This window comes from Apium graveolens, chromosome 4, assembly GCF_009905375.1.
Source record: "Apium graveolens cultivar Ventura chromosome 4, ASM990537v1, whole genome shotgun sequence".
In the NCBI taxonomy this organism is placed as follows: Eukaryota; Viridiplantae; Streptophyta; class Magnoliopsida; order Apiales; family Apiaceae; genus Apium; species Apium graveolens.
Genome location: NC_133650.1, coordinates 299,032,132 through 299,041,747, shown reverse-complemented (window position 1 = coordinate 299,041,747; position 9,616 = coordinate 299,032,132).

The window sequence follows — 9,616 nt, the reverse complement described above, 5'->3', positions numbered from 1 at the left end:
ATTCTTTGTCTATAGTTTATCTTGCTTTCATATAGTATATATATGCAATGGAACCATGAATCAGTGTTAGAACTTGAGATTATATTGCTTGATTGATAGAGTTTTAAAGTATACACACATTAACTTAATCGATTAATGTTATATAGAATTTAAGAACATTACTTGCTCAAATTCATGTAATTCTCAAGTTTTGTATCATATACATGTATTGTTCTTGTAAAATCTTTGATTTGTATCCCATGCATGTAATATCTAAGTAAAATAACGTGCTTTATATTGATTGAAACAAATTTATTATGTAATTACAGATGAAGAAAAGATCGAGTTCTAGAGCGAAGAATGTCAAATTCAATTTAGGTAAAAATTTAACCTAGAATGTATATACTGCATTTATTTAGGTACATTAACATAATACCAACTGTATAGATAATGAAGAGAGTATATGTAGCTTTCTGGCAGCAAATGTAGAAGTCTCTGATTTTAGGCACTTTGTAAGTGTATATTTTACAGCGTTAATTTATATAGTGTCAAATTTATGTTTATTTTTAAATGTATTTGATTTAATGGTACTTGATCAGAGAGTGTCAGGGGATTTTAAAAGTGTTTGTGGTGGAAGAATTCCAACTGGCTTGAAGATATATTGTAAAACACATAAATGACATGCTCGATATGATTCAGAAATCGGAAAAATATGTGATCTTGCTCGCTTTATGGAGTTTTATGGAATTACGATATATAATCTTGTTTTATTTGATTATCATGGAGATGGGGTCTTTAATGTCAAGATATATAAGGAAGCGGCAATTGAGATAAACTACCCGACGATAGAACCAAATGAGTGGATGTTAAATAAACCGGAATGGAAAGACGAAGAATTCATGGTTGTCTATGCAAACATTCAGTTTCAGAAATCTGTTGTTATGTTAGTTTATGATGGTTTCCTGAACAAAACTGAAGCTTACCGTATTAGCGTAAATAGTGCAGACTTGCAAGGTGATGGGATTGATCTTGTAAGATTTATTTGCAATTGTTTTCCATATCAGGTCGCATTCATACTTTAATACTAGTGTGTATATGATGGATACCTGAACAAATTTTTGCATATATGACAGATGTTATTCCCAGTGGACTAACAATGAGATTTACAGAAGGGGGGTTGAATGTAAATCTCAAAACTTTTTCAAGTTTTGAGCAGTTTCTAAGGCTAAGTATTTTAGTGAACAAATGTGTGTGAATTGCTTGAAGCTAATACAGACAGATATATATTCAAACACAAATGTAAAGAGCACAAAGAACTTAAAAACTTTTCTGGTGGATTTGTTGTTCCACCAAAGATGTGTTATTTCAGAAAATCTGTGATTCAAAGAATTAAATCACAGTTGCTTCCTAGTACAAATTAGATGATTTTCTCTCTGGATTTTTCTAAACAGCTCTGGAAAATTCACATCTAATTACTAGCTGCTACTTGGTTTATATATCACCAAGTTTACAAGTGAAAACAAAACTGTAAAATATAATTAAAAGGCTCTTCACATGTTTCTTCTTCATTTCTCTATCCAATGCAATTTAGGTTTAGCTGTTAATCTTCGAATACTCCCTTGTTTGCACCAGAATGGAAATGCTGCTTTTTCTTGATTCCTCCTAGAGGCTGCCACATTCCAGTTTGTCTCTGTCAACCCATGTGCCTCTGTCAGCTTATAAATTGTCACTATCAACTGCTATTGAACTAAGCATCCGTTGAAGCTTTCATCCGTTGATGCCTTATCCGTTGAGGCTTTATCCGTTGAAGCTTTATCCGTTGATGCATTAGCAGTTGAAGTCTTTATCCGTTGAAGCACTTATCCGTTGATGGATATTATCCGTTGAAGCTTTAGAGACATCCGTTGAAGCTTTGTTTCTTATTCGTTGAAGGTCTTCAATATCAGTTGATACTTCTTCACTTATACGAAATTACAAGGCATGAAATATTTATAATTAGCCCTCCTATTTGCATATCCACTAGTAGTCAACATGACTGATAATTTCCCACAACATCTAAGAATTACAACTTGAATCCAGAGAATGAAATGTGCTACAATACTAAACTTATTTCTAAGTAAAGCTACTCCTTCAATGGATAGCCAAGATGGTCTTATCCGTTGAGGCTATAAACACTATATTTCTACTTAAGTGTTTTGTTTAACTTATCATCAAACTAATACACATATTCCTAACAATCTCCCCCTATTTATGTCTACTAGAACTGTAGGCATAAATTTGGGTTTAGCTTGATGATAACAAAACACTTGACAAAACATATTAACTGTAATAAAGTAGAAATTTAAAAGTGCTGCAAAAATGTGTATGCTGAGATGGAATTGAAGAATTACATTGTTTCCAAGGGTGCTCTTTTAGTCTGAGCAGATTAATTTCTTTTCCTTTGATCCCTTGTTTTCTTTCCTAGCCTCCTGTCATTCTCCTCTATTTGAAGTTGAAGTTGTCTGTAGAACTCAGCTTCATCTTCTTCATTGATGTCCAACTTAGATTGCATATCCTTGAGAGTTTCATTACTGGCAATCTTGAGCTGATCTTCAAGTTTGAAAAATCTTGTGACTCCTTTGTTGTCTCTGAACTCCATCAACCAATGAGGTGATTTGTAAACTGTAATTCCTCTTTCTTGAATGAGTAATGTTCTAGGTAAGGCATTGGGCTCCCACCAAGTCTTCCTTATGTTGGCAATCTTGTTGAGAATCTCAGTCTTGGCAGTCCTGGTAAAACCAGAATCCCTTTTTATGGTTGAGTAGACTCTAACCAAGGTAGAGTAGCCTTCATTCAGAATCCTGTAGAGAGGCCAAGTTCTTTCTCCACTTCCTTTGTATTTGAACACTAGTCTTTCTGGTAGCTGTCTGTAGGCATCTATTCCCCTTACTTCCTCCAGCTCATCCAGATAGAGTTCAATGTCTGAAAATTCCTTTATGTCACAAATGTGAACATAATCATCCTTAGAGGCTTGTGGCTTAGGCTTAGGCTTCTGAGTGAATTTGATTGAGGTTGGAGGAGGTGTTGATTTGATTTTTCTTTTCTGCTTCTTTGATGGTGGAGAAGAGGTTAAGAAGGTGGGCAATTTGATGGTGTCCCAATCAATTGGTTCCTCCTTAGGAGTGATTGTTTCACCATGGATGTTTATGAAGGGTCAGACACAATGGGTTCAGGAATAGAAGGTAGTGGTTTGGATTTTGATTGGGTTTCTTCAGTCTCATCTACCATATTTCTTTTTGCATTGGCCTTCTTTCTGTTCCCTTTCTGTCATTCCTCTCTTTCCTTACTTCTTTCTCCTACATCATCATTAACCATGTCCCCCATACCTACATCTTCACTCTTGTCTTCAATTTCTTTCTTTTCTTCAGCTTGACTTGACTTTAGCTGTTTTTCAAGCTTTGCTTGTGCTCTTTTGTCAGCCTTTAGCTTTTTGGCTTCTTCCTTCAACCTTCTGGCTTCTTCCTTCTTGGCTATTGAGAATTTGGGATGTCCTTGCATCACACAAATGCTCTTTCCCTCTCTAAAGATAATAGCCATGTTCATCCTTTCAACCACATCCATGGTCTCTTTGTGCTTTATGATACTTCCACCCAAAACCTTGTCTTCATCAGGCTTTGGAAGAGGAAAATCCACTTCTTTCATCTGAGCAAGGCTTAGAGGATTCTTTGTAGATTCCTTATTGGATCTGTTGTTGGGCTTGAGAACCATAGGTTTCATATTCTTGGCAGAAGTCTATCCAACCTTATTCCTCCTTACTGGCTTGAGCTCCATAATAATTGATTCCACCTTTGTGCTATGCTTCACAGATTGTGATTTAGAAGCTGTAGAACCAAAAATTTGTTGCACCTTTTCATCAATTTTCCTCTTTTGCTCTTTGACTTGCAATTCAGCTGCTGCTATCTGGATTAGATCAATTTCATCAAGCTTTCCTTTGATTTGAATAGGTGGAGAAGTGGTGATGGCAGGAATTAGCACTTTAGATATTTGAACTGTTGTTAATGGCTCTCCTTTTTATTCTCCCCCTTTTTGTTATCATCAAGGGTAGGGGTCAAGCCTTGTGCTTTTGCCAGCTGTATTAGTAGATTTGTCTGAGTTTGTTGATTCTGAAGAATGGTGACCATAGAGTTTTCAATGATCTGAACTCTGTTTTCCAACCTGGTCAGCCTCTTGTCAGCATCAGATTCTCTCCTCAATCTCACTAACAAATCTTGCATAGTACCATAAGGCATGACTGAATCCAACTTCTCAGCATTGTAGGATTTCAGATCAGCAATATCCTGCTTGAGATCATCCACACTTAGATTATGTCTGATATGCTGCAACTACAAGAGATGCAGAGAGTCTAGATGAGCTTGAAGAATTGCCTTTGTACCAGCATCTGTAGTCTCCTGAAGGGTCTTCTGTATAGTCATTACTTGCTTGACCAAAGCTACAACAAATTGTCCTGGTGTAGATTCCTTTGCCGATGCCCAGTCAGGTAGATTTGGAACAGAACTTGGGCCTGTTGCTCCCCCTAAGTTCATGCTCTCATCCAAAAAATTAGAGTCATCATCATTAGAATTTACTCTAAATTCTTCAGATGGCTCACCAGCTGGAGAAGGCAGCCTATTAACAGCAGCTTTGTCTCTTAGGAGAGATTCTGAAGTGTGTACAATGTTCAAAGTCTGCTCAGCCTCCACATTGCCCTGAGCAGCCAACAATTGATAGGCTGGAACAAGGTGAGTAAAAGTGTCAGCATCCAAGGAAATGTTATCAATTACAGCTTTGTAATGTTGTTGAAATTGTCTTTCCTTTTCTGCATCATCCACAATCATTGACTCACTAGCAGTGGTTGGATCCACCCTTATAGCTTATGTACCCGCCTTTCTCTCATTTTCTCTATTTTCTTGCATCAGGGGCTCCCCCTGGCTCACACACACCCTCACACCCTCACCCTCACCTTCTAAGGTGGCACTCCCCTTACTTACTTTTGCCATGCTGGAAGAAATAGCATGCATATGTTGACTCTCAACCTCTCCTTTTGCCTGGGAGCAACCCAGCCTCTCACTCAAATTATCACTCCCTTCCCTCAAACCTAAAAGTGATTGAACAGTAACAATGTCTTCTACAGTTGGAATTGTTTATGTTATATGTGTAGAGACCATCAACGGATAGGGAGTATCCGTTGAAGTGGAAACTGATGGTATCAACGGATAACTGCTGTTAAGCTTATCCGTCGAAGAACAACCACTTGTCAACGGATGAGAGATATCCGTTGAAGAAGGAAAAGATGTAGATATTGAAAGTGACATAATTGTTGAATCTGTGTGAATTGATTTTAAGTGAGGTGACACAGATTCTTCAACTATATCTGAAAGAATTGGCTGATGATCCAACAAATCATCTAAAAGATGATGATCATCAGGATTTGAGTGGGGCTCCTCCCTGAGTTTTAAGGAGGGAGAATCAGGAATTGATGTGAATATCATATCCACATCCAGAGAGGGTGATGGAGAGTTTGATGATTGATGTGTTTCTATTATGAGAGAATGGGGTTGTGACTCCACATTTGCTGGAGTCACATCAAGCTGAATTTGAGAAGACAAAGATACAGGTGGATGTATATGTGTTGTGTGTGCCCCCTGTGTGGAAACTAGGGTTTTAGCCTTCTTCTTCCTTGAAAAGGCTTTGATTGGTGAATGTGTGGTTTCAGTGTCCCTCCCTCTTTTGTTCTGTGTCCCTGGTTGGGGACTATTTTCAATAGCTGCATCCTTTTGGGAGGATGCAACTAGGGATGTGTTTGACTCCTTTTGAACCACCACAGTCTTTTGAGAGACTATGGCTTGGCTGGCTGGGGTACCACTCACCTCTCCCACCTTATCCTGGGGGGTTTCTTGATGTTCACCCCTCCCCTCACCACTCACACCCTGTTCACTCCCTTCAGGGTTTATGGCAGTTGTTACAACTGTTGTCTTTTGAGAAACAACAGAGGTGGTTTTCTTTGACTTGTGCTTTGAAATTTTAGTTTTGGTAGCTTTGGTAGGAACCTGTTGGGACAAAGACACAGATTCCATTGCCACACTAGAAGGCAAAGAAACAATGGGGTTGGAAACAGTAGGAGTTATAGAAGTGTTTACCTCACTTACCTGTGGTGCATTCATTATTGGCAAATATACCAATGGCACCTGGCTGTTGAGGTTGATTCTCACAAGGTCTGCAAGGACCCTTTTCTCTTGAGCCCAGCATTTGAGTTTATTGCTCTCATTAGATATAACCAACCCTTCAGCAATATGGTTAGCCAATAACATAAAGAATCTAGCATAGTAGATGTTATGGGGTCTATTAGCTTTGTTACCTAACCTGGAACCTAATTCTAGCATGACATAGTTGCTAAAATTAAAGTACCTATCAGAAACTAGCATATAGAGCATATTAACAAGAGATGAAGTTATGGCATCAAAATTGCTAATCTTCCCAGAAAAAACCTTGATAAAGGCATCTCCAAGAAAACTCCATTCTTTCCTAAGGCCCTTCCTTCTAATACTACCTAAACTAGCAGAATTAAAAGCATAGCCTATGGAATCTAACATAGCAGATACATCTTTATCAGTATGTGGTGTCATGACATTATTCTCAGGCAACTTAAAGCAAGACTGTATATCATCACAGTTAATGCAATAATCCTTACCTTTGAGAGAGAAGGCAATAGTCATATCTGTGGAGTTGAACTCTGCAGTTGTCCAAATCTCCTCAATTACCTCACAGTAAATGGTTGGGGCTTCCAGCATTGCATAGCTTAGTTTGCAGTTTTTGATGAAGTCCATCATCTTGTGATAATCAGAATGGGCTTCATTCTTTTCAACCAAGGCTACGAAATTGTTCTTTTCATAAACAAATCCAGACTGAGACATAATTTTGACTACTGGTGCCATTATTGTGAGTAGAGGTTGTAGAGAAAAACTTGAGAGTTTTGGGAGAGAAAGAGAATAAAAATTTCAAGAAAGCGTAAAGTGAAAATAAGAATTCAATGGGCTTTTATACTTTCTTGAATTAAAACGTAAATAAAATGATTAAATGATACTTTTAAATAAATTACAGCCGTTTGATAATAAATAAAACTGTAGAAATTCTGAAAACTGCCTTTAATACAAATACATACAACAGTGTATATCTGTATCAATCGGTTAAGTAAAAGAATCAACGGCTGTGACCCACTTAAAGTAACTGATGTGACACTTCAACGGATAAGGTAAATAGTTATCCGTTGATGATTAACACCATTTTATCCGTTGAGGGATAAAATTACCAGAAATGTATTTGTCTTTCAACGGATAATGAACATCCGTTGATAGAACAATTTTGGCTTTCAACGGATAGGGAATATCCATTGATAGACTAATTTTTACTTAAAGCCAACTTTGTTCTTGCAACAAATTCATTTCAGGCTTCAAGGCAGATTATAAAGAAGACATAAATTTATGAATAATTAAGCATACCTAGCTCACTTACTAATCTTGTGAATGTTGATTCATCAAGTGGCTTGGTAAATATGTCTGCAATCTGCTTTTCACTTGGAACAAAATGAAGTTCCACTGTACCTTTCATCACATATTCCCTAATGAAGTGGTACTTGATGTCAATGTGCTTGGTTCTTGAGTGCTGCACTGGATTTTCAGTAATGGCAATGACACTTGTGTTGTCACATAATATAGGAATTTTGTCAACAGTTAATCCATAGTCAAATAGTTGATTCCTCATCCATAGTATCTGTGCACAACAACTACCAGCAGCAATGTACTCAGCTTCAGCTGTTGATGTAGAAACAGAATTTTGCTTCTTGTTGAACCATGACACAAGCGTGTTCCCTAGAAATTGACAGGTGTCTGTTGTGTTTTTCCTGTCTATTTTGCAGCCTGCATAATCTGCATCTAAGTAGCCAATTAGATCAAAACCAGAATCTCTAGGGTACCAAATTCCTAGATTTGGAGTCCCTTTGAGATATCTGAAGATTCTTTTAATAGCCACTAAGTGAGATTCTTTAGGATCAGCTTGAAATCTAGCACAGAGACATGTAGAAAACATTATATCAGGTCTACTAGCAGTTAAATATAAAAGTGAGCCAACCATGCCTCTATAACTTGAAATGTCCACAGACTTTTCAGCCTTGTTTAATTCAAGCTTCGTGGCAGTGGCCATGGGAGTTTTTGCAGATGAACAGTCCATTAAGTCAAACTTCTTTAAAAGATCATAAATATATTTAGTTTGACTAATGAAAATTCCACCACTAACTTGTTTAACTTGTAAACCAAGAAAATAAGTTAGCTCTCCCATCATGCTCATTTCATATTTACTTTGCATTAACTTAGCAAACTTTTTAGAAAGCTTATCATCTGTAGATCCAAATATAATATCATCTACATAAATTTGAACAAGTATTGTAGAGCCATTAACATTTCTAAAGAAAAGAGTTTTGTCAACAATACCTCTTGTGAAATGATTATCTAGAAGAAATTTTGACAAAGTCTCATACCAGGCTCTAGGTGCTTGCTTTAGTCCATAGAGTGCTTTCAACAGATAATACACATAGTCTGGAAAGTTTGAATCTTCAAATCCTGGAGGTTGGCTTACATAAACTTCTTCCTCCAATTCCCCATTTAGAAATGCACTCTTGATAGGCTAGAAAGATTCTGATGGCTTCAAGTCTGGCAACTGGAGCAAATGTCTCATCGAAATCTATTCCCTCTTGTTGAGAATAGCCTTTAGCAACCAATCTGGCTTTATTCCTTATGACAATGCCATTTTCATCCATCTTATTTCTGAATACCCATTTTGTGTCAATAGAACTCTTGTTCTTTGGCTTGGGTACCAGCTTCCATACTTTGTTCCTCTCAAATTGGTTTAGCTCCTCTTGCATTGCTAAAATCCAATCTGGATCCAATAGAGCTTCTTCCACTCTCTTAGGTTCCTCCTGTGATAGAAAGGTACTATACAGACATTCATCTTGAGTAGCCCTTCTAGTTTGCACTTTAGATGTAACATCACCAATGATCAGTTCAAAAGGATGATTCTTGGTCCATTTCCTTTGAGGTGGTAGATTAGCTCTAGATGAGGTTGCCTCAGTATTGTCATGATGTGAGATAGAATGTTGATTGGTTGAAACTCCCCCTGAGTTGCTGATCCTTTGAAAGGAATTGGGAGCTCTATCAACTGATGAAGTGAATTGATTATCCGTTGACAGACTGTGATCAACGGATGCTTCATTATAAACTTCAACGGATGATGCACTTTGTCTTTCAACGGATGATGCATTGCTTCTTTCAACGGAAGCTGAATTATGACTTTCAACGGATGCAGCATTATGTGCATTATCCAAAGGCAGATTTTGAATTTTTCTTGAGATGCCTTCTTCATCATTCTCATCTTCACTATCATCACAATATATCTCAATATTGTCAAATTTGAGTCCTTCATGATGTCCCTCATCTGTTAGTCCATCAATCTTTTTATCATCAAACACAACATGCACAGATTCCATGACAATGTTGGTTCTTAGATTGTAGACCCTATATGATTTTCCAGCAGAATAACCAACAAATATTCCTTCATCAGCCTTTGCATC